At 43.9% G+C, this 26,149-nt stretch overlaps 1 protein-coding gene and 1 long non-coding RNA gene across 2 annotated transcripts in view; one reads left to right on the top strand and one right to left on the bottom strand.

Moving 5' to 3' along the window:
* The window catches only part of ZNF804B (zinc finger protein 804B), a 366,196-nt gene that overhangs the window by 88,368 nt on the left and 251,679 nt on the right, over nt 1-26,149 (bottom strand). The gene's annotated exons all lie outside the window — the stretch shown is intronic.
* Nucleotides 2,479-23,368, top strand: LOC146345024 (uncharacterized). Its single transcript, XR_014792622.1, has 3 exons — nt 2,479-2,677; nt 4,935-5,084; nt 22,794-23,368. It is a non-coding gene; the product is annotated as an uncharacterized LOC146345024 (long non-coding RNA).

A 26,149-nucleotide genomic window follows, 5' to 3' on the forward strand; every position in this document is an offset into this window, starting at 1 on the left:
ACTTCATGTTGCATTCAAACTCAGGGAACTCTGGTTTGTTTTAACCAAAATTAGTTTAAACAAACCAGGATCAAATGTCTCTGAAGGAGGAAAGAGGTAGGGGAGCATGTGAGCTTGAGGCTTGTGCTGACATGTGCATGTAGTGTAGTGGGAAACTATGGTTTCCTCCTGGATCTGAACTTGGCTTTTCTCTTTAGTAGGAAAACAATGCAATGCTTTTAAAAAAATCCCCAATTGATTTAACATTGAATGAAATAATTTAAGCATTTGTCTCAGCATATTTTTGGGGGGCTAGCTATAATTATCCATAAAGTTAGTTCTAGTTTAATCAATTAGTGCTAATGTTGTTGCAGCTATGGTGGGGTCAGCCATTTGCTATGACATGATAGAGCTTCTCATAATCTACTGTTAAATGATCTCATCAAATTCATCCCAATATACTGATAAAAAGCAAATTCATATTGTGAACCATTTAGATGAGCTGGAAAATTCAGCTACCACAATGCACTTCATTTTATTTTAATAATCCACTCACTTTAGGCATGAAAATGTTCTTTAAAAGATAAAACTATCCAAATGTGCTTGTTATTAGGAAGAGGAAGGAAGAAAATAGATAGTTGTGTTCAGTTATCAGGTATAATTCTTTCAGTCAGAGGGAAGTTTAAATTAGCACAGGATTAGTTTAGAAGGGATTCTGCAATCTTTCCATTGCTCAGTAGTTAAAGAGATGGAGGTAGAATTAGAATTGCCTGCCCATGATGGTCCTTTGGGCAAATAATAAAAATGAAATGAAATTTCAAAAAGCACAACCCTTATGCAGATTTACTCAGAAGTAAGCCACACTGTATTTAGTGAGGCTTACATCCAGGAAAGTGTGTATAGGATTGCAGCCGATGGCTATAAAGACCAAAAAAGCAGGTATAGATGATTAAGCCGGAGTATGCAGTCATCAACCTATTGTCCTATATGTGGCCGTTCTTATTATTTTCCCATCCCACGTATAATGGGCTGGATCCAGACTAAATTAGTTTGCTCTTCATTTTCATTCAGTAGGTTTTCAGAAAATCAGTAGGTTTTAGGTAAAGCCATAACAAACTTGTCCCATTAATTTCAGTGGGACCTAAATTCAACAAACTTAGTCTCGGTCCAACCCAGTGCACCAGTCCTCCGCAAATAAAGTAGTATTAAAACCTGCCTGTAATCGACGAGGGCCAACCAGACAACCAGGTCCTTTGTTATTCCATTTGGACTTGATCGGGGTGAATCACACATTAGTAGCATTCAAGGATTAATAGTGTCATACAGTAATGAAAACAATGACCGGCCACAAACTGGGTAATTAGTATGGAGGAGCAGGCCCGTTTCATGACACAGGTTACTGAAAGCTCATCACCTTTGCAATTCCCCCTAACTTTATGTGCTTCCCTGATGAGCGCTCAGACAAATTGATTTTTTTATACTAATTTTCAAAGCTGTTCATGTTTTCAGTCTACCATAGAGACCATCTGTCTCTCCAAAACCGTGACTTCCTTTGACAGCTCTGTTCCTCAGGAACAATGGAGCTACCAACTGTGAGGGCCAAGCGAGCACAGAGTGTGCATCATTTTGTGCAGCTGACCTATCGCTGGGGAATTTAGTCTTGCGAAAGATTAGAATGGCCATAACCCTTAGTGACTTTCCAACAAAATGAACAATGCAACTGTTTCTGTTTAAGCTTCCCACAGTGCAAGGAACACCAGATTACAAAGTACTGTTCTTTATAGTCTGCAATAAATAGCTTCCCCATTATGAGTATCTGTAGTAGTAGTAGTAGTAGTAGTAGTAATAATAACAACAACAATAGCAACAATGTAGTGCTTTAGAACATCCAAAGTGCTTTTTATATATTATGTTTTATATTGGGGGGGGGGGGAGCTGCAGAAAATCCAGGAAATCATCAAACAACCAGTAGTTGTGGGAAAGGGGCATGGCTGTTGGGGGAACCTGAAAGGCGCCAAACTGGTATCCCATGTGGTCTGGATTTGTCCTCCAGGCTGAGATTCTACACCCCTGCCTTACAGTTTTGTCAAGTCTCCATGTTCAGAAGTGGGATGTCACTGAGTAGCATGTGCTGTCAAGCAAGAGTGGTGAGGGTAGGGATGTCAGAGAATTCGGCCCCCCGAACTCCGTGGCGGAACGGCCTGCCCCCCCCCGCCCCCCCACGGATCTCCTCAGGATGACACTTACCTGGGGTGGATGCGGCAGACTCGGAGGCAGCGGCGGTTCCGGCGGCGGCTCCGGTGGCGGCGGCGGCTGGTCTCCTGGCCTTTACGTATCTTATCTTTACGTAAGATAAATCGGCGAAAAATAGGGAATGCAAATGGCGGCCGCCGTAGCCACCGCCATTTGTGTACGCTGGGTTTTTGGTTATTTGTTTTTGGTTAGCCATGATAGGCTACGTAAATTCTTACATAGCCTATCACGGCTGCCTGGCTGGACGCAAATGGTGGCTGCTACGGCCACCATTTGCGTCCGCAGCAGCCTGTCTGCGGCCGGAAATCTGGCTGCAGACGGCCTGGAGTCGGCCGTCAAGGATTCTGGGGCGGAGGACCGGATCGCCTCCCCCCCCCCCCGTCGAGGATTCCAGGGAGAGGGACGGAGTGCCTCCCCCCCCCACTGCAAAAGATTCCGCAAAAAGGTAAGTGACTTTCTACACCTCTAGTTTAAATCCGTTCCGTCTCTGTTTTGTGGCTTGTAAGGCATCTTTAATCCAGTCCATGTTTTGCAAACACCGTTTGCAAACTCCAGGAGGTGCATTTTCCTGTGTCTGCATCTTTTCAAGGAGGGAGGGAAATCCCATTGAAAGCAAATTCCCTTCAAGGATTCTGTCTGATTTGGAGGTGACAGAGACTGCCTTTCCCACCTGAAAAAGGAGACCCCCCCCATCAAAGCACAGAACTCATCTTTGTCCAAGTATGCACACTAAGAATCCCAGATCTGCTGCTTCACCTCAAATAGTGTGAAAAATCAGAGGATCCTTGCCCTGGATTCCTGCTTTTGCACCGTGGCTGCGCCCATGAGTGGCACATCTGTGCTTTTCCTGGTTCAGTCCATGGAGGCAGATGTGCTCTGTGATATGATGGTGTTTGGGGGTCTGTGTCTTGTAAAAATCCTGAGGATCCCTGGGGATCCCTGCCTCAGATCCCTGCTTTGGGGCTGTGGCTGCACACATGGTGGTTTGTGGGGGGGGGGGGTCTCCCCTCATCATATGAAATAATGACGATCCCTTTTTCATTTCATGGATCCCTGGCTGTTTCACTTTCTTCCCAATGTGTTTACTCAATGTGCTTACAGCCAATGTGTTTACTCAGAACTAAGCATTGCTGTGTTCAGTGGGATCTCAGAGAAACCTTGCGGAATTTACAGCTTAAGCCTGTGCATGTCTACTCAAAAGTAAGTCCTATTGGTTTCAATGAGAGTTACTGTCAGGTAAGAGTGTATTAGATTGAAGGCAAGAATGCTATCAATGGGTGTTTTTCCTCTCTGCTGACAACCTCCCAGCAAACAACCTTTCTGGAATGCCCATGAAAGGATATGGAATTCCAGGAACTGCACCTTCTCGGCCAGGGTAACCCAAAGCCGAAGCAATATTGTCCAGTTTAATTCCAGAGAAGCTTCACTGGGTCCCGTATACACAGGCGCGTGCACGCGCGCACACACACACACACACACACACACAGAAAATAGGGAAGACTGACAGCTAAAAATACAGCCAGCCACATGTACAGATTCTGATCTTCATATCATGAAAAAAAAAAATACAGCACATGGAAGGAGCAGTCTCTCTGAAGCATTGAAGTTTCGGAGCGTTAAGCTGGCAGGAAAAAAAATCAATGGGGCCAGGTGCTGAAACAGTTAATGTTGAGGTCTGTAGAACAAGGAAGGAGGGGGAGAGGGCTGGGAATTGGGAGAACCAGTAAAAAGAGACTGCTCCCCTTCCACGATCCGCCCACTTCTACCACATTGAAGACTCCTATTGAACAGTATGAATCAAGGTTACGGTTTCAAGGAAGTACTGAAACGGGGAAACGGACTGAGTGTGAATTATCACATTTTAATACGATTAGATTAACAGCAGTATCCTACCGGCTTCATTGCGATTACGTGCTAAATCTAGATTGCTCCTAGTTTGCTCTAGCAAAGTTATTCTTATGCTATGTTTCCTCCACATTATTTTCCCATATGTATCCCTGCTCACCCTTGAATTATAGTACCCAAATATATAGTTCAGATGTAGGGTAAGATCCAGTTCTTCTATTCCAAATAAGGGTTGGGTGGGAGCCAATGTTTGATAGACCTATCATATCTCAGATTGGCATCCATTCTAGGCCTGTCTGATAAAAGCAATGGTCTATGATAACACATAACTGATAGCATGCAAATTACAAGGGCTGGATGCGCCTGATGCTAAGCAAGGTCAGCCCTGGTTAGTACTTGGATGGGAGACCGCATGGGAATCAGGCTTCCTGCACTGAACAGGGGGTTGGACTCGATGGTCTTGTAGGCCCCTTCCAACCCTATGATTCTATTTCTTTGTCTAGTAAGGTTCAGATTAACAAGACTGTTATTGATTAACTAAAATTCTACTGGAATGGCTAATAGGAGTTTAACATTTCTGATAATGTGAAGTTTTCATATGGAGTGGCTGAGTGCAGAATTTAAAATTGGGATAAGCAATTAGCCGTCTTGAAAATGGAGTCCAAGTCATACTGTTCAGATATGTATCCAGATCTAGGCTCAACAGTAGCCTATAGTTCTGCCTCTAGGGGTTGGCTGTGTCCATGGTGGAGATAACTCCTAGCCTTAAGAGTTTGGAGCCCGATCTGAAATTTCACAAACTCCAGTAGGCAAACAGTTCTGGAATATGGATTCATATTCATTCCATGCTTTAATAGGTCAACTGAAAAATCCAACTTGCTTGAAAAATTCAAGGCAGAGTTCCAAGGAAAATTAAATTGGATTGCTTCAGCCTAACTCCATATGATGACAGTGAGAGGATTTCTACAAGAAGGTGCTGAGCTGCTCCCTGACTTCTCATTTCAAAGGTATGTATGTGCACCTTGACCGGACCAAGAAATATAGTACCAAGCTGTTGTTCATCCATCCATCCTTCTGCCTGTCAAGTCCCCCCCCACACACACACACAAGCACACACACGCATCAGGAGTTACGTGGCATCCATTTACATATGTGGCATGACTCCCACACTGCTGGGCACTATGGGTTGGATCCAGGTTCTGCCTGCTACGGGAGGAAAGGATCTTCCACAAGAGGAAGGTCTCCACTTGTGGAAGGTCCTTCTGTTCAGTTGGGGGGGATCCCTCCCCCCCCACACCACAGCTCATCCCATTCAGCAGGGTCTGTTGACTCTCTGTGTAACATTTTCAGGAGGCTGCAGTGACTACCGCAGGAAGAGGAAGGCAGGGAAGTCCACTTCCATGAGCACAATTAATCCAATGTGAATCTGGATGCAACCCTATGTGTGGAGATACCACCACATACCCAGGGCTGGTAGCATGGATCTGTTCCACTTTGTGAGCACCCTTCTTGCCATTGTAGTGTCTATCAGATAACAAAGAAATAAACCAAAGTCCTGTGGGATTACAGTATGGGAAACCAACTCCCATGCTCCTTGGTGCGTGTGAGTGAATGGACATCAGTGCCATGGATAATGGTTATTTTCATTACTGAAACTATTGAACCAATCATTTGAAGTCTGTTTTCATGTAGTGTACAATTTTAAAAATAATAATGGACTGGCACTATTATATAACAACTAGATATTTTATGCCTATCCTATTACTTTTGGCAAGCAGAAGCAAAATATGGAGTACTTTTCAGCTTAGAGAAGAGAAGAACAGATAATACTGTATAATAGATTTCAACACTGTTCAGGTGCCAAAGTAAAAGATAGTAAAATACCAGTTCTTATTACACTGCTTACACAAGCAACTTCCAGTCAAGAAGAGTGTCATTTAGATTTTGTTTTTAAAAAATCTTAATATAAGGACAAGCATTCAACAAGATAAATTCTTGCATTATTTGAACTCATGTTAATGCTACCAAGAAGCAAATCAGAAAAGATCATGACATTTTTCCTTATTAATCAGGCAGTATTAATTAAATTGCATTTCATAATTCAACTCAAGTCTTCAGCTGCATAATAAAGGAATAGAACAGGCTAAATTAAAGTAGTATTTAGTAGTGCAAAGCTAAAACTGCTCCAGCTATTCCTTATTTCAGTTTTAGCTGGTTCATTTTATTTCCTTCTATTTTTAAAGGCTATCATCCAGATGAATGTCCTGTGAAATTAGTTGCTTACACTACTTAAAATTACCACATATATTTTCTGCACTGGCCACAATCCAGTGCAGTTAAGCTTACTTAAGGCCCATCAGTTTCAGTGCAAATACCTTGTCACTGATCTGTGAGTATTCTCTAATTTGAATCTAGATCTATTTGCAATCCATTCTATCTGTTATCTAGTTCTGTTTGAGTCTGTTTATTTTTAATTGTCTGGGACAACATCCGTAACCAGGAAATGATACTGATGGGTGAGTTGGGCTTTGTTCACTTGTACAGGAGCTACACATCTGCTCTGCTGCACTGAAGTCCCACATAACTTCTGTACCAGCGTAGGTATCCATGCTCTAACCACACACACACACACACACACACACACACACACACAGCATCAGTTTGCTAGATAGACCAGAGGCTCTACAGCAGCCACTGATACGGTTGCAAGTGCAACCGCTTAGTAGATCTGACTAAGCTTTGTGAGGCTAGGCTGTGACCAATTTTATTTTATACTAGGGCACAGCTTCATGCAGACTGGAGTAGCCCTTAGTTTGATGCGCCGAAACATATACAGCTGTCAGAGTTGGGCACATTGTGCCCGCCCCGTTTCAGTGAAAGCATGTCTACTCACACCCCTAAGCACAGCCCCTGCTATGGCGCACCATTATAGCCCCCCAGGAGAGGGGGCAGACCTATAACTCTGGCCCTCAACCTACTAATCTCCCCTGGCTTCGAATTCTATGTGCTGGTTAGGAAGTTTGTTCCAATGGCTGAAGATTAGGCTGTGCACTGCTTTGGCCTGAATCCCAAATCCCGAAGCAGATTGGGGTGATTCGGGCCAGAGTGGTCTGGTTCCGGAGTGGGTTGGAAGTGACCTGAAGGGGCCCAAAGCAGGCTGTACTGCTCTGGAAGCACTTTGGGCCACTTTGGCCCAATCCAGGTAGCCTTCCACCCAGCTGTGCAAGCCCTCTGCTCTTTACCTGGACCTGTGGGGAGTGCCCACAGCCGTCACCATCTTGGAGGGAGTAGCCTTGGTGACACTTCTTCTTCCAGTAAGTAAATGGTGCATAGGCTGTGGCATAAAGGGGCCATCTGCACAATATTACGGGTGTAAATGGCCCATTTACATTTGTAATATTGTGTAGATAGCCCCTTTATGGCTGCAATTGACACACCTACCAGAAGAAGAGTCACCATTTTAAAAGAAAATAATGACTCCCTCCAAGATGGTGGCAGCTGCAGATGCTCCCCACAGGTCCAGGTAAGGAGGAGCAGGGGACTTGTGCAGCTGGGCGGGGGGGGGGGGGGCAGGGCGATTTGGCTGTCTACATCATGCTTTGGATCCAGAGGCCGAAGCAGGTTGACCCAGCTCTGCATCGGGCTGGGACAATTTGGGGGGTCCCTGCACAGCCCTACTAAAGATGTTACTGCAAGGGCTGGCATGGGCACCCGATTCTGTCCAGGAATCCGGTGGAACCCTTCTGCCCCCACCCCTGAGCCCCGCTCGCTGAGCCCCTGACCCCACTCATCCCCTGCCCATGCTCGGTGAGTGGCCCACACTCACCCCAGAGGTCTCATCAAGTGCTGAGGTTGCCACTTGTTGAAAAATAAAATGGCAATCGCAAAAATGCGCATATTTGCATATGCACAAAAATGCGCATTTTTGTGAATGTGCATATTAGTATATGTGTGAAAATGCACATTTTTGCCATTGCCATTTTATTTTTCAAGAAATGGAGACTGCAGAGCTTGATAAAGCCACTGGGGTGAGTGTGAGCTGCTCGCCGAGCACAGGAGAGGCTTGAGCACAGTCCAGGGACCAAGAAGCAAGGGAAGAGGCTGGGTGGGCGGGTGCCTGGAGAACATGGATGGGGGTGGGTTCACACATCCCTAGTTACTGCTGGCTTCAGTGTCATAGATACATTTAAATTGATTCATGTATTTTGAAACCAAAATAACCCTGAGCAGCACTTTCCTTGGGTCCCCTTAGCATGCATGCCAAGTTTCAGGTGTTTGGGTTTCATGGTCTCAGTGCTATGATGCTGGACAGACAGACAGTCAGACACATATCCTCTTTTATTATTATAGACATACACATACGTACATACATTACTTTTCCTTTCTGGTGACACACAAGTGAAAACTGTGTAGAGTTAATTTTTGTATGATAACAATATTTCAGGTATGGTCAGATGAGAAGATCTGGCCAAGTTGAATTATGCTGGCTGCCAAAACTGTAATAATATTCCCAGGCAGTGGTAATTTAATGTTGCTTCATCAGAAAAATAATTAGCTTTGAACATTTATTTGATAGCTCAATGATCTTGCCATTCAGAGATGGCACAGAGCATGCAGATGGTTCCATTTTTATTCTAATTTATGGTTACCAGAACAATGATTGTGCTAGGTTACTCAGTAAGGAGGAGGAAGCCATCCTAGTGCTATTGGGCTTTATACAAGGCCAGCCCTACCATTAGGCAGAGTGAGGCAGCTGCCTCAGGTAGTAGATGCTTATGGGCATGGAGTAGTGGCAAGATGTTCAATGACAGCGCTGTGTGTGCCATACAGCCTGGTCTGCACCCACAGCCCTAGGTTAGCCTGTTGCCCTCAGGTGAGGTGGAAGATGGTGTCCTGTCTCCAGTGTTGAAGTATGATTCATGTGCTAGTCTGATTGGCTTCTGTACATGGATTGAGGAGAGGCATGATCTTGTCCATCACCACAGGCAGCAAAATGTCTCAGGCCAGCCCTGGTTTTATATTTAAGGGCAGTGGACATGCACTGCAGCATGCCTGAGTATGCCTGTCCATGTTAGTTGCCTACCATCAGCCACTGCTGATCGAAAGTATGCACATGTGATCTGCTTTAACTGTACTAAAATGCAACTCACATCTGCTCCATCTGCACTGACAATATAATGGGACTGGAACCACACAATGGCACCAGCAACCAGTATTCAGTGTTGTGAAAACTGAATTACTTTTTTAAGAGGAGTACATTTTCCATCTACTACTTGGTATCCTTAAAACATGGATGAATGATAGGTGAAGAATTGCACTGACAGCCAGTGTGTTACAATGCTGCCTCCATCGCGTCTGCAGAGTGCTGCCCCAGGAGGCTGTTCCAAGTGGTCCGGAGCCTGGTCGGTCCTCTGGCTCCGGAACCACTGGAGCATTCTAAGGCCTCCTGTGAGGCTTTGGCAAGGCACTTTGCAGATAAAATTGATCAGATTAGGTGTGTTACTCTGCACACTGTGGATACAGTTAGTGAGCAAGAGGCGGCCTGTGGCAAACCGGTTTTGTGGGATCGGTTCCAGCTTCTTCCTCCTGATGAAGTGGACAAGGTGCTTTCATCTGTAAGGCCGACTACCTGCTTACTTGATCCTTGCCCATCTTGGCTCATTATGAGCTGCAGAGAGAGACTGGGTGAGGGGATCAAGGCGGTAGTGAACGCCTCCCTTGAGGAGGGAGTGATGCCATCAGCCCTCAAGGAGGCAGTGATAAGACCGCTCTTAAAGAAGCCCTCCTTGGATCCTCAAGTTCTGAACAACTTTCGCCCAGTCTCAAATCTGCCATTTTTGGGCAAGGTGATTGAGAGGGTGGTGACGGTGCAGTTAAAGGCACACTTGGAAGAAACTGATTATCTAGACCCATTTCAGTCGGGCTTCAGGCCTGGGCATGGGACAGAAACGGCCTTGGTCGCCTTGGTGGATGATATGAGGAGGGCTCTGGATAGGGGTGAATGCTCCTTCCTTGTTCTCCTCGACCTCTCAGCGGCTTTTGATACCGTTGACCACGATATCCTCCTGGACCGCCTGGAGGGGTTGGGCATTGGAGACACTGTATTGCGGTGGTTCCGGTCCTTCCTCTCTGGCAGGTACCAGAGGGTAGCACTGGGAGAGGAGGTTTCGGACCCGTGGCCACTTACTTGTGGGGTGCCACAGGGTTCCATCCTCTCCCCGATGCTATTTAACATCTATGTGAAGCCACTGGGGGCTATCATCAGGAGGTTTGGGGTGCAGTGTCATCAATATGCAGATGACACGCAGCTCTACCTCTCATTCAAATCTTCACCAAGGTTGGCCGTAGAATCCCTGTCCAAATGTCTGGAGACGGTGAGTGGCTGGATGGGGAGGAATAAGCTGAAGCTGAACCCTGACAAGACCGAGGTACTTTTGGTGGGAGACAAGAGGAGGCTGGGGGATGTTGACCTGGTGTTGAATGGGGTACGGCTACCCTTGAAAGACCAGGTCCGCAGCCTGGGGGTCATTTTGGACTCCCAGCTGTCCATGGAGGCTCAGGTGTCAGCTGTGAGCCGGACAGCGCTGTATCAACTCCATCTGATACGGGGGCTGCGCCCCTTCCTTCCCAACCATCTGCTCCCATCGGTAGTACATGCCCTGGTCTCCTCTCGTTTGGACTACTGTAATGCGCTCTACGTGGGGTTACCCTTGAAGACGGTTCGGAAACTGCAGCTGGTACAGAACGCGGCGGCTCGCCTGATTAAAGGCAGCCGCCGGCGAGATCACATCACTCCAGTGCTGAAGGAGTTGCACTGGTTACCAGTTGTTTTCCGGGCCAAATTCAAGGTGTTGGTTTTGACCTTTAAAACCCTATATGGTTCCGGCCCAGCCTATCTTAAGGAGCGCCTCCAGCAACACCAGACAGGCCGCTTAACAAGATCAGCCTCGGATGGCCTTCTCTCTGTCCCATCAGCCAGGACAGCTAGATTGGTGGGGACGAGGGAGAGGGCCTTCTCTGTGGTGGCCCCCACTCTGTGGAACTCCCTCCCTAGGGAACTCCGTCATGCCCCCTCTTTAATGAGCTTCCGTCGTGCATTAAAAACGTGGTTGTTCAGGCAGGCATTTGGGGTAGGCTAGGGTATTTTTTTAAAAAAAATTTATGGTAAAATTTTATTGTTTTAAATTGTTTTATGGTGGGTTGTACATCGCCCAGAGTGGCTGGGTGACCAGTCAGATGGGCGATTAATAAATTTAATAAATAAATAAATAATACAATGGTCAGAGTGTCAGACTAGAATCAGGGACCTAGGTCCCAATTCCCCTTTCAGCCCCCCCCCCCCCCCCGCTCCCTGATTATGGAATAAACTCCCCAGTGAAGCCTGCCTGGTGCCAACATTGATACCTTTAGTTTTTGGTGCCAGCTTAAGACCTGCCTCTACTTTCAGGCATTTGGCAGCATCTGAGAAGGTTTCTTAATCAGGTCATGGGATTTCTTATTGTTGATTGTTTAAATTGGTTGAATATATATGCATGTCTCTGCTGTCTGTTTATATATTTGTATGTAAACTGTTCTTTATATTATGTACAATATTTATTTAAAGGTTTTTAATCTGTGTAAACTGTCCAGAGGGTTTTGGCTATTGGGTGGTATAGAAATGTAATAAATGAAATGAAAAGAAAAGAAAAGAAAAGAAAAGCTCACTGGGGTGACCAGGAGCCAGCTGCTGTCTCTCCACTTAACCTACATAGTAGACTACTTTTATAAGGATAAAAGGAGCGAGGGGCAAGAATCACGTATGCCTCCCTGAGCTCCTCGGAGGATGGGTGGGATCAAAAATCTTCAGTCTGTTCACATGTCACAGCAGATTAACCCACAATTTAATTAACTCATTAAATGTGGGGACATGAGGACTATATAAGCTGCTTTCAGTTTCAATAAACAATTTATGTTTGTAGGCTGTTAGTGAGACATCCACACCTGAACACTCTGGGTCATTTATGGGTTAAATAACAAATCGTAGGTTAACTCTGGGTCGTTTAACCCATTAACAACTCACAGTGTCCTAGGTCCAACATCCTAGTTCCAACATTCCAGCATCCCACAACAGGGCATTCATAGGTTGTTTATTGAAACCAGAAACAGCTCACATTAATTAACCCATGATTTGCTGCCATGATGGGTGAACCAGGTCATAGAGTTGGATCTAGATCTCGACATACAGCTGGGCTGGTGGAAATGAACTTCCCTGGCCCCTCCTCACCTCAGCAGCCCTTCCAGCCCCCTGAAAGTGCTACACTGAAGGCTGGGAGACCTTACTGAATGAGGTGAGCTATGAGATGGGGGGAGGGTGGATCCCTGAAAATCAGGTAGAAGCACCTTTCATGAGCCCTTCAGTCAAAGGAAGTCTGATCCTGAATCCAGCCCAACATAGAATCATAGAATCATAGAATAGTAGGGTTGGAAGGGGCCTACAAGGCCATCGAGTCCAACCCCCTGCTCAATGCAGGAATCCAAGTCAGAGCATCCCTGACAAATGGCTGTCCAGCCTCGTCTTGAAGGCCTCCAGTGTGGGAGAGCCCACCACCTCCCCAGGTAATTGGTTCCATTGCCGTATTGCTCTGACACTCAGGAAGTTTTTCCTGATGTTCAGTCGGAATCTGGCTTCCTGTAACTTGAGCCCATTATTCCGTGTCCTGCACTCTGGGATGATCGAGAAGAGATCCTGGCCTTCTTCTCTGTGACAACCTTTCAAGTACTTGAAGAGCGCTATCATATCTCCCCTCAGTCTTCTCTTCTCAAGGCTAAACATGCCCAGTTCTTTCAGTCTCTCTTCATAGGGCTTTGTTTCCAGTCCCCTGATCATCTTTGTTGCCCTCCTTTGAACCCTCTCCAGCTTGTCTGCATCCTTCTTAAAGTGTGGTGCCCAGAACTGGACACAGTACTCCAGATGAGGCCTAACCAGTGCTGAGTAGAGGGGAACTAGTACTTCCCGGGATTTGGAAGCGATGCTTCTATGAATGCAGCCCAAAATAGCATTTGCCTTTTTTGCAGCCACATCACATTGTTGGCTCATATTCAGCTTGTGATCGACGACAATTCCAAGATCCTTCTCGCTCGTAGTGTGGTTGAGCCACGTATCCCCCATCTTGTAACTGTGCATTTGGTTTCTTTTTCCTAGGTGCAGAACTTGGCATTTGTCCCTATTAAATGCCATTCTGTTGTTTTCTGCCCAGCACTCCAGTCTATCCAGATCACTTTGAATTTTGTTTCTGTCTTCCAAAGTATTAGCTATCCCTCCCAATTTTGTGTCATCTGCAAATTTGATCAGCATTCCCTGCACCTCCTCCTCCAAGTCATTAATAAAAATATTGAAGAGCACTGGGCCCAGGACTGAGCCCTGCGGTACCCCACTCGTTACCTCTCTCCAGCTTGAGAAGGTCCCATTGATAAGCACTCTTTGGGTCCGATTCTGTAGCCAACTGTGGATCCACATGATCGTTGTTTCATCTAGCCCACTTCGAGCTAGTTTGCTCATCAGGATATCATGGGGCACTTTGTCGAAAGCTTTGCTGAAGTCGAGGTATATGATGTCTACAGCATTCCCACGGTCTACAAGGGAGGTGACTTGATCAAAAAATGAGATCAGATTTGTCTGGCAGGACTTGTTTTTGACAAATCCATGTTGGCTTCGAGTAATCACTGCATTGTTGTCAAGGTGCTTCCAGATGGATTGCTTTATGATCTGCTCCAGAATTTTCCCAGGGATTGATGTCAGACTGACTGGTCTGTAGTTCCCAGGTTCCTCCTTTTTACCCTTTTTGAAGATAGGGACAACGTTAGCCCTCCTCCAGTCATCTGGCACTTCCCCGGTCCTCCATGATTTCTCAAAGAGAATAGACAGCGGTTCTGAGAGCTCTTCTGCCAGTTCCTTTATGACTCTAGGATGCAGTTCATCTGGCCCTGGAGATTTGAACTCATTCAAAGTAATGAGGTGTTCCTTGACCATATGCCTGTCGATCTCAAGCTGCAATCCTGCCCCTTCAGCCTGTACTTCGCCTTTGCCAGGGGGGTCATAGACCCTCTTTTGGGAGAAGACTGAGCCAAAGTAGGAATTGAGCACCTCTGCCTTTTCTTTGTCCTCTGTTATCATTTTAAACTAATGTTATCATAGTAAACTAATAAACCCAAGCCTCTTATTTCCTACAGGTAGCCTCTATGTGTTTTGGTTATAATTATGCAAATCAGTGCTTGCTTATAATTTTTATTTATTTATTTATTAATTATTAAATTTATTAATCGCCCATCTGGCTGGCCACCCAGCCACTCTGGGCGATGTACAACATACAATAAAAACAGTTTAAAACAATAAAATTCTACAATAAAAACTAAAATACCCTAACCCACCCCAAATGCCTGCCTGAACAACAACGTTTTTAATGCACGACGGAAGCTCATTAAAGAGGGGGCATGACGGAGTTCCCTAGGGAGGGAGTTCCACAGAGTGGGGGCCACCACAGAAAAGGCAATTGCAATGTTTGTCCTTAATCATTTCTATTTTTTCTTTTTTTTGAGTTTTTTAAATATACATACATAAATATGTATATATCCATAGCAATGAAAACATATAAAATGCATATATATGAAAATACAGCTTACTAACAATTATACATGGACTTCAACAAAAGCAGACCAGATATCTAAATAAGTAGCCATTTGAAGGTGGCATCTATGTGGCATCCATTCAACACTGAAAGTGTTACGAGGTCCTCTATCTCTTGCATTATAGGTAGTGAGCATTTATCCTTCCATTGTTGTAATATCAGTCTTTGAGCTGTCAAGAAGGCATGAAGAATCCGTTTATGATGACCATTTGTTAATTTCCATGAAGCAGGTGAATAATTTAAAAGACCATCAGCAAATATTAAAGATTGTTCCAGTCCAAACTTTATCCATATATTAACCTCCCCTGCCTCAAACAAGCAACTCCTGGACATTGCCAAAACATATGTTTAAGGGCACAATCCTATGCATGTTTAGACAGAGAAAAGGCCTGGCTGGGGCATGCTGGGAGTTGTAGGCTTTTTCTCTGTCTAAACATACATAGGATTGTGCCCTAAAAGAAGTATTAGCTTCATTGCACTGCCAGCAATTAGCTGAATTAGACAATCCCTTATTAAAGAGACGTTGTGGTGTCCAATAGACACGAAGCAAAAGCTTTTGCTGAATAAGATGCAGCCTAAGATCTATAGATGTGATAGGTATAGATGCCAAAGCATCCACTGATTTGGCAGAATGGGACAATCCAATTCCCTATTCTATTCCTGGTCCTTAATAATTTATATGAAGGCAGAGAGCAATGACATTAGGACATAGGGTGGGCACTTATGCATTGCTAAAGAAGAGGAAATACATAATCAAAAAAGAGGTCAAAAGAGGACACAGCAGATTTAGAAATAAATGCCTTAATTTAAACAGAAATATTGCCATAGACTGTGACCAGTTGACCTGTGTGCCTGCTCAGTCTGCTCCCCAGGTGCTAATCGCTGATGGCAACTTCTCTCCCTTCTCTTTATCTTTAAACCTACGTGGACTAGAAAGCCCTTCAAACAGAGGACACTTCAAAATAGAGGACACATAGCCCTTCATATAAACTACTGTCCCCTGTAAAGGAGGACACATGGCCACCCTATCAGGAAAGCAGAAATGCAATAGATACCTGCAAATATGCAATGCTTAAAATATGCAATACAAAAAGGGCAGAGGGAAATCTATTAGTCAATCAAATAAATGAAACTAGGGCTCAGCTAGATGAGACATTGGAGAACCATGATCTAAGGGATGGCACAAAGATCTAAATGCTTGAATTCCTACACAGACTTACTTAGCAGTAAGTCCCCTTGAACTCAGTGGGGCTTTCTTCTGAGTAAACATGCACAGGATCCAGCTGCACTTTATTTATAAAATACCTCATTTTATAAATGAGACCTCATTTCCAACCTGAGTTTGACATGTTTCTTTCTAACACAACTATTGAACAACTATTCGGCAGTCAGGGCATTTCTTTTTTAAAAGTATAAATTAGAAATCTTTATAAGTTAGCAGTCTAGCTGAGGAACAGAGACTCAGGTGCACACTTACCTGGCAGTAAGCTTCAATAAATACAGTGGGATTTGCTTCCAAGTAAACATGCATAGAATTGCACTGTAAAATGAGAAACCAATACACTATTACTTTGCAAAAGGCCCTGATGAACTCAGAATTGCACTCTCTGATTCTAGTACCTCTCTGAAACTTCAGTTCTATAATTTACTGCATATTTATCTGTAAATGCTGTCTGTTTATTTGGAAATAAGCCCTAAGTGTGCTGTAAAGAATGTGGCCCTTAGCCTGAAGCTGAACAGAGGGAGACAGAAAACAGCTGGAGAAATATTCTGATAAATCAACTTATGTGCAAGAAAGCAGTTACAGACAGGGCTCTGCATGTTCGCTCTTCTCTGATCTGACCTGGGACCCACCAAGCTGATCAAAATGGCCAGTTTACAACTCAGTTCAATAGAGTGAGAATAAAATATGGGTGCCCATCATTCTCTTATGATGGAAAATATAGTGCAAGAGCAACTAATTTTAAGACATTTTATCTTATTGCTGAGAAATCCTGTTTGGGTGGAGAACTGCTCAAAATTTTATTTTGTTGCTGGATTGTCATCTTATTTTTGTTGTAATGTTGCACTGGGGGGGGGTTGTGAAGGAAGAGCTTATTTTAATACGAATAGTCTTTCTCTTTCTCTCTCCATATGCTGAATTCCTGCACCAAAACAGTCTATCCCCTCATTAAAAAAATAAATAAATTTCAAAACAGCAGAGTCTTCCAGATTTTTAACTCCCTTCTACGCAGATCAGGTGCTGCGCGCAACTGTCAATTCAAATTAGCTCCCAAATCCTGTTGATTTTAAGTACCAAATGACACACCAAGGAGCTTGTCAAGTAATAAATAAAAAGAGTCATTTTTGTCAATTTCTGGCGGCAGCTTTTAAAGCATTACATTCTCTTTGCATATATTGCAGGAGGCTGTCATAAAAGAAATTGCTAGCATCATAAAAATGGGCATTTTGAGGCCTGTCTCCAAACTAGAGCAAGGGTAATGAAAAGCAGTGAGTTGTACTGCCAAGGCAATAACATTGATCTTGGGTTTCAGCAGATCCCTGTTTCTAGCATCCCAGCTTATTACAACAGCAGTAATCTGGAAATCAATACCTCCTTTCTGGTGTGCTTCACATGTCTCTTAATTATTAAAAGACGTGCCTATTAAATGCTACTGTTATGACAGCTCTCCATCACGCCTGCCAAAGCCCAAGTGCCATTGTGCCATCTACTGCATAAACCCATGATGAGTAGGGAACATGGGAAGTTCTGTTTACAACTTAGATCACAGCACAATTGCTAATGATGTTTCTTGGCATAGTTTTATCATTAAAGAGATATTTTATATAAGGCCCTTGAACATACAAAGTTTCCTTATGCTGTGTCTATCTTGCACAGTAAAGTCTGTTCTAACTAGTGGTTCTCCATCATCTCAGACAGAGTGTCCCCCTCCCCCCCCCACTTTCTGAGAGCTGTTACCCAGGGATTGAATCTTGGACCTTCTGAGTGCAAAGCATGTGCTCTATGACTGAGCTATGAGCTCTTCTCCACAGAGATATGTGAGGATAGCTAGGGGAGAAGAACATTTTGTAATAACAATGTGACACTTATTGCATAAGCACCCCATTCCCTAAGCATTTGTTTATGCCAACCTTCCCCAACCTGCTGCCCTCCAGATGTTTGGAGTACAGCTCCCATCATGCCTACTCAGCATGGACATTGACCATCCTGGCTGTAGATGGTGGGAGTTGTAGTCCAACACATCTGGAGGGCATCAAGTCGGGGAAGGTTGGTTTAGGCCATCCTCCTAAACCTATGATCTCAGGTAGATGTACTGGCAAGTCAATTTCATTGCAATATAGTCCTTCATCCAATCATGACGGACCCGCTGTCTGTCTGAACCAGGCCTATAAGATAAACTTATTATTCGGTAGCAGAAAAGGTACTACCACAATAGCATTTGGGACTGGTGCCCATGCAGCTATATAACCTCTTTTGTTTTCTATATATTCAAAATAAGCCATATTTCAGTGCAGTTTATAGGCATGCAGACTACATTGTCATAGAGAGTATCCACTAAATATAACATGTTCTATACAACAGGACAACATAAAACAGCAAGACACATTCCCACACCTATATGAAAGCATCAATACTTTCCTATCCGTTCTATCCCTGTTTTAGATAAAACCATTAATCTATTTATTCTCTTTGTAGAATACGTGATCCAATGGACAGTATACAACCCAAAGTGAAAAAGACTACCCGGGCACAATATGGACAACAATAAATGGTGCTTGGGCTAGCAAAGAGTTAGGAAGTTCAGTGCCTTTCTTTATTTTGCAGTACCACATTGCTATGTAAGCTGCCTTCATCACTTATCCCTGTGTGATTAATTGCATAATCTTCTGTGGTTAAGTCAAGAAACATTCTAGTGGGAGCTAAAAATAAAAGGCAAAGCCAGCATTACCTGTGTAAAAAGTACAGCAGAACTGTACTTAATAATAATAGAACTACGAACCTCTTGAATGTTTACCTGGCTAAATTGGAAAGATCAGGTACTTTGACACTGCTGTTGTTTGTGTTTACGTTACATACTGCTTTAATATTAATTCCTTATTACTAGTTACTTACAACTAAACTATCATCTAAACCAGGGATGCAAGGCTTCCAGCCCATGGGCCTAATTTGGCCTGTGGAGGTTTTGCAACTGGCCTGTACAGCATTCTTGGGTTCCTCTAGCACTTCCCCTCCCCCCTCCTCTAATGTGGCCATGCAGAAGAGATTGGAAGCACCCATTTCCTGATGTAAACTAACCACAGTTTGTATGTCCAAACTGTATGTCCAAACAAGGCCAAACTGTAGTTAAACTACAGTTTATTGAAACAAGTTAAGATCAAACCATTGTTTATCATTCTTGGCTTGTTTTGATAAACCATAGTTTAAACAAACCACAGTTAGTCAGTTACTTTTGATTGGTTTAGATGTATTGACAAACTGACATTAGTTTAAACCAGGAAGTAGAGGTTTCCAATCCCCTTGTTGTGGTTCTTATGGAAAAGTGGGGGTGGGGGTGCTTCAGGCTGAGCAGGCTCATTTCTGTAATGCTAAACTATGAAGTACCATTACATCTGAACCAGGCCATTATGTTTCTTTATGAGTGTTAAGAGTGACATGTGCCTCCATTTTGAATCCAGAAAACATCAACCTTGTGCCATGTGTATGAACAGTTTGGGAAACCCTGCTTTACCTCTTTGTTTCACGGGAATAACGTACATCGCCATGGCCAGCTGCTTTCAACATCATTCTGCAGCTACTAAACTCTCTGTGCTACAACTCTTTTCCTCCTTTTAGGCAGCAGTAAAAGGATTCAAAATGACAGATTTATTTTTCTGAAGACAGCATTTTGAAGAATTGCACACTTAACCATGGAAACAGAACAGTGCAAACTTGTTGCTGTTAGTTGACGGGAATATCTTTGCCATGAACTTGTGTAGATTATCAGACAATGTGAGTTGCATGGTAAATATACAATTCATTCAGCCTTCCAAGAAAGCAAGTAGGTGCCATCTTCTAGGGTGAAGAAACCACAAGAAATTATACATGATGACACCACAAGAAAGAAAATACATAACAAACAAATGTAACACTGAAATTATTCAAGAAAACCTTGCTAGGATATGCATTATCAACATCAGGGCTGGATTAAAAGGGTTGGGGCTGGATTGTGAGATTTCATCCCTTCCTTTCTTTTTAATTCCTTTTCTCTTTCCTTTTTTTTTTTTAACCCTCCCTCCTGTTAACAAGAATAGGCAAATCAGTTTATGTGTAAATGATAACTATAAATTGCTTAATATGTAAATCAAGAACTTTACATGTCAGTGACCTCAAGAGGATCGGGTCAGAACCATAAGAAATGGATACTTATTGTTATATATCCTGTATTACCAGCTATATAAATGGGAAAGGGAGGGGGTGTCTTCTTTGATTACAAAAGCTAAAAAAGGCTTTCAAGAAACAAAAACAAGGGTGGCTTTCTTCCCATGCTATTTTTATTTCTAAATTAGCACATTTGTCAGGGATACTTTTTGGAGGGCTGTGTGCTTTTATTTACTAGTCATGTGTCTTTACTGTCGCAAACCACTAACAGTGGCAGCCAGTGGGATGGTTCGCTAGGTGAAACCACAGGCCTCAGGGTGGTGATGGACTGGTGTGGTGCTACAGGCAGCCCTGTGCAAGTGCATCATTGCTGAACGGATGACCAGTGCAGGCAGCAATAGCCCACATTTGCACCACTCTCTCCTCGTGCTGAAAGGTAAGAGTGGGAAGCAGTGGAGGCTGGTGGCTCTGATGTCAGTGGGTCCACTCCAGGCTTCAGTCAGAACTGCTTTGCACCTTGGATAGGTGCGTTAGAGTTTGACTGGTTCCGGCCGAAATCCGGAGCAGATTCACCACCCCATGACATCGGAGCCACTAGCCTCCGCTGGTGGGAAGGCCTCTCTCCTGTTATTAAGGATAGATCACTATCAATTTCAGTTTCTCTACGTTTCTCATTTCTCCAGTCTTAAATTCAATTCATCCTGAATGTTGAGATTTCTTTTTTTATATATATGTTTGCATGAAAATTCATAAGTGTTTTTGCAGACATTTCTCGTAATACATGCATTTTTGAATGCATTTTGCCTAATATACAGTTTTTGCAAGCATCTTTCCTAATACGGCACATTTTTAATGTTATTTCCTCTAATATATACATTGTGCACATTATTTTATTGAAGAACTCCACTGCAAAATTCAGGGAATTGTGCATTTTGAAGGATAACTGAGCTTTGCTTCGCATAGTGGTTTGAAAGTGCAAAGATAGTTAAGTCAGCATTAACATGTGAACTGAACTAATTTCTCCCACATCCCTACCCGCTATTGCCCTGCAGTGGGAACTGGCACTTGCACCTAGCAAACCACCTCACCAGCCAGTGCTGCTAACTTAGAGATCATAAATTCACTTCTTATCCTACATAGGGATGTACGAAAGTCACTTACCTTTTGATGAAATTGATTCGCGGTGGGAGGGAGGGGTTCTGTCCCTCCCCCCAAAATTCTGGCCAGGGGGGAGGCGCTCCGTCCCTCCCCCCCCCCGAATCCTAGCCGGCCGGGCCCGCAAATGGCGGCGGCCATAGCCGCCGCCGTTTGCGTCCCTGCAGTCAGCCGTGATAGGCTACGTAAATGTTTACGTAGCCTATCACGGCTGAGTAAAAAACAAACACGCGTACGCAAATGGCGGCGCCCATGGGCACCGCCATTTGTGTTCCTTATTTTGGCACATCTTAGTCTACGTAAACATTTATGTAGACTACGGCAAAAATAAGGGGAACGCAAATAGCGTAGCGTCTACGCTATTTGCGTTCCCCTTATTTTCGCCGTAGTCTACGTAAATGTTTACATAGACTAAGACGTGCCAAAATAAGGGTCCAACACGGCATCACTTCAGGTGACTATGGGAAATGTAAAATGGCAGTGACCAAATTGGCTGCCTTTTTAACTCCCACCAATGTTTTGGGGCATTGTGGGAAATTTTAAAGGGCAGCTTCTCAGCCACCTGCCGCTTCTGCCAGGTAAGCCTGTGGACAGGGAGGGCACTGATGGAGGAGGAGGCCTACCAGATGGGATTTTGTGGAGTACCCCTCAACTCTAGAGCCAGCCCTGAGTAAGCTCCACTGAACCCAGATAGACTTACTTCCAAGGAAACAGACATAGCATCAAACATCTGTGTGATTGTCTGGAAGAAGCTTAGTGTAGACTGGACTCCTTTCAAATTCACAGCAGCTCAGAACACAGATACTGTTCCCTCACCTAATGAAGGGAGAGCCATGGTAGAACTGTCATGGGTGGGAGAAAACTGATAATAGGAGCCCAGGAAGCTGCCTTATACTGAGTCAGACCGTTGGTCCACCTGGCCCAGTATAGTTGACACTGACTGGCAGCAGCTCCTCAGGGTTTCAGGCAGGAGTTTTTCCTGCCATACCTGGAGATGCCGGGGATTGAACCAAGGACCTTCTGCATGCAAAGCAGGTGCTCTGCCACTGAGCTACAGCCCTAGTGCTGTAGTGCTACTGCTAGAGGCATCATAAGGGGCATACATTTTCTATCACTGCATTGGGTTAGCTACAAGACAAGTGACAGGTGGTTGCTGCTGTGTTTGGGTACCTGCCTGATTTCAGCAAGAGGAAGGAGAGTGGCTCATAGACCAGAGATGTACTGAACCCCAGACTGAACCAGTGAGCAGAGTTCCCATATCCTTTAATCCAGTTGTCTGGGTGCAGCAGATCCTTCTGATGATTTACTGTTTCCCCTCCACCTATCTTACATCTTTCCCTAATTGGTATTCTGGTTGACTCTCTGATTTAGCATAGATCCTGTGGACTGTTTCTTTGCAACCAGAATAATTATTTTATATTTGCCTCCATTTAACTTCATTTTCTCTATGTTACTCTTGTCACCCAAGTCTGAGGGCGGGGGGGGGGGGTCCATTTAAAACTGGCTGCATTGATTCTCATTATTTCCTCTGTCTCAAGTTTTAGCACCATCTGCAGATTTGCTTTCAGTGCCTATAGCTAAAGCAGCAATATGAATAACAGAGGTCCCCAAACGAAGTAATCATTACTGAACTGAAAAACATGCAAGACTTATGGCGGAGGCTGCAAAAGAACCGAGAGGAATTGTTACCAGGACAGGGGCAAACAAGGTCATTTGTGCCCTGCAGTTATGCTGTAAGAGATGTGGCTGTGGCTGGAATGTCAAGCTATGCTGTGAGGCTGCTTAGACCCCTTTGACAGCCTGTAAGAAATATCTGAAAGGGGAGGCTTGGGAAAAGGCAAGCACAGGTGACTCAATGCTTTGCAAAAGTCGCAAGGAAACCCGGCAGAAAAAGCAGCTGACTCTGATGGAAGAAACTTGGACTCCTGTTTCAAGGCCCCTTTCCTAGAGCTGCAGGTAGTTGTTGGATCCAGAATATGATCCAGAAGGTCTGGACTGCTGTTAGGGGAAAACACATGTATGTATGTATGTATGTATGTATTGCATTTATATACTGCTCCACATCTAAACGGATTCCAGAGCAGTGAACAATAAAAGATAAAAGAGTAGAGTGGCCATGTGTACTCTTTGTCCTGCCCAGTTCCCACTTTAACATATTATTATTTTATTTATTATTGACTTTTATATACCACCTTATCAGCTAAAAAGCCATCAAGATGGTGTACAACAATTTAAAACAATAAAAACAAGAACATTAAAAACAGTTAAAACATGGAGGGAGCAATCCTATGACCACTAGTCAGCAGCTAGACAGCCATAGGATATGTGGTTTTCCAGGAACTGACCTCAGACCCCACGCTCCGAGGTCATTTCCTGGAAAACCAGCCTTCCCCCCTTTCCGTGCTGCCTTGCAGGCAGTGTGGAATGACCTCGTGCTCCACACTTGGAAGAGGAACATGGAGCGGCCAAAATGGGGTGTTCCGGCAGGCCTTCTGGGGTGGGGAAGGCAGAAATGCTGATATGACACATCCTATGTGTCGTCCGGCAGCCTCCTCCCCCATTCCACCTTCCCGTGGCTAGACAGCCCAAATTGGCTGTCTAGCCGCAAATGCAGGGCAGGAGAACTGTGGAGGGAAGAATCCCCTCAGTGCTTCTCCTGCCCTGCATTGGATAGGCGGTCGCCTCCGAGTTTGGAGGCAGCTGCTTATCCCCATAGGATTGCACCCTAAACCATTAAAAACTACACGTTTTGAAAGGCTAAACTGAAAAGATGTGTCTTCTAAGAGCAAGAGAGTGTGGGCCAATTGTAGTCCTTGAGGGAGCACATTCCACAGTTTGGGGGCAACTCAGGAGAAAGCATGCCTGACAAATGGGCCTCTGTGGGTAATGGTGCCCTCAAAAGGTAAGGCACCATAAGAACAATTAGCGCCTGGACAGGAGACACACAGGTTACCTGGTCACAGTCTTCCTCACTACAAGTGAGATGTGATGTACTTCTATTTCAATTATAATGTTTATTTCTCAATTTGCATCTACTCATATAAATTAGCATATGCAACTTTTATGCAAAGGTGTCTCTTCTTTTATTCTCTTTTTCAGTGATACATTTTCTCTTTTTCTGTGATTCATATGTGGCCACCCAACCTGTAAGCCACTATGAGCTGAGGTGAAATTCAGAGGGGGTTGGGCCCTGCTCAGAGCTTTCTGAACCCTCCTATTTCCAAGATTAGAAATTCATACAAGTAAACATAACATGTAGTTTTATCCCCAGCTAGCAATGCTAAATAGAGAATGGCATTATTATAAGGAATGGTGAAGCTACCTTTTAGTTACAAACCATGAGTGCTAGAAGGTGATTTTTTTTCTGAAAGAATTTGAATGTTACACGAGTAATCTGGCTGGACTCTCAGTGAGGGCTGGTGAGGGGGAGAGTCACTGATGGTTTGCCTGTCTCCACTAAATTCCTAGAGATGATTCAACATGGACAGCTTCTGTGTGGCTAATGTAAACTGTTGCTCTGTATTCCTGGTTTGCCAGAAACTGTTCAATAATGTCTGTACTTGAAGCTAGAAAGAAAGAAAAAAATCCCTTTGTATATTATTTGAAATGTATCCCAATGATAAATGCAGCAAAACTTCAAGATGCTTTAAGTCATGTTCTGAAGTGGAATTTCATTATGAAATTCTCAAGCCAGCACTAGAATACAACACCTAATCCTGTCTGTATAGAAATATCTGTACAAACAGCTGTCGATTTAAACCGAAAATGGATTTAGTGCTAAGTAATCTCAAAGAGGATTAAATGATATTAAAAAGGAAAAGAATATTTGTAAATATATGTCAGTAAACAACAAACATCTCCGATAAGTTATGAGAGACACTCTGATCATCAGCATATTTTACTTGGAAGTAAGCCTCAGTATCCCAGTAGAATTTTCTTCTAAGTATGTATGTGTAGGATCACAGCCAATGTATGTGTACTTTAATGTTTTTCAGGAATGAAACACTGATCTTCCAGCCTGGTCATATTAGCCCCAGTTCTAAGACAGCACCTAATAGAATCGGCTCTAAAATTCCGATTTATTAATTACATTTTTATCTCACCATTATCCAAGGCATCCAGAGTGGTATATAGAGATGTGAAGGCCCTCCCCAAAACCCAGGGAACAAAGATCTGGAACAAACTATTTCCCCCTGTTTTTTTCTGAAGACCATTCCCCACCCCATTTTTGTTTTTCAATTAAAAAATTGGAAATTCTGGAGCCTATTGAAAAAAACCCACCTTCTATGAAATATTTCCTCTTTCGGAACGAGTGAAATGCTTTTTAAGACAAGGTGTTACTCAAGATGTGTAGTGTGAATATTTTTATCGAAGGCAACCTACAGCATTGGGAGAATTATAATTCCCCTGTATACTGGAGACATATACAAAACTCAAATCCAAGATGCATCCTCAGCATGGGATATGTGGAAAAGGGCCAATGTTTTAGGCCAAAACATCTGGAGGGCCACAGGTTTCCCACCCCTGACTCTGGAGGCTGCTGCCATAGTCATGAGATAAACATACAGGGCCTGGATGAGAACCTTTCTGTCTAAATAATATACCTCCTTTTGTTTACTACAAAATATGTGCTTTCTGTTTTCAGCATTTACATTTTCTTACTTCTCAGATGGAAAAACCAAGATGCATATGCTTAGGTAGCACAGGGTACAGCAATCTGCAGCTCCCCACCCACTCTGCCTTGTAGTGTGGCAGTGGAAGCTGGTGGCTCCAATTTTGGTGGGGCTGTGAATCCATTTTGGGTTTCAGACAGAACCAGCCAGAACTCTAAAGGAGATATCCAAGGTGCCCTGTCTCCAAAATAGGTCCAGCACCTTGGATATCTCCTTAAGAC

Source organism: Heloderma suspectum, chromosome 5 (genome assembly GCF_057233095.1).
Source record: "Heloderma suspectum isolate Gila_16-S chromosome 5, 16-S_ref, whole genome shotgun sequence".
In the NCBI taxonomy this organism is placed as follows: Eukaryota; Metazoa; Chordata; class Lepidosauria; order Squamata; family Helodermatidae; genus Heloderma; species Heloderma suspectum.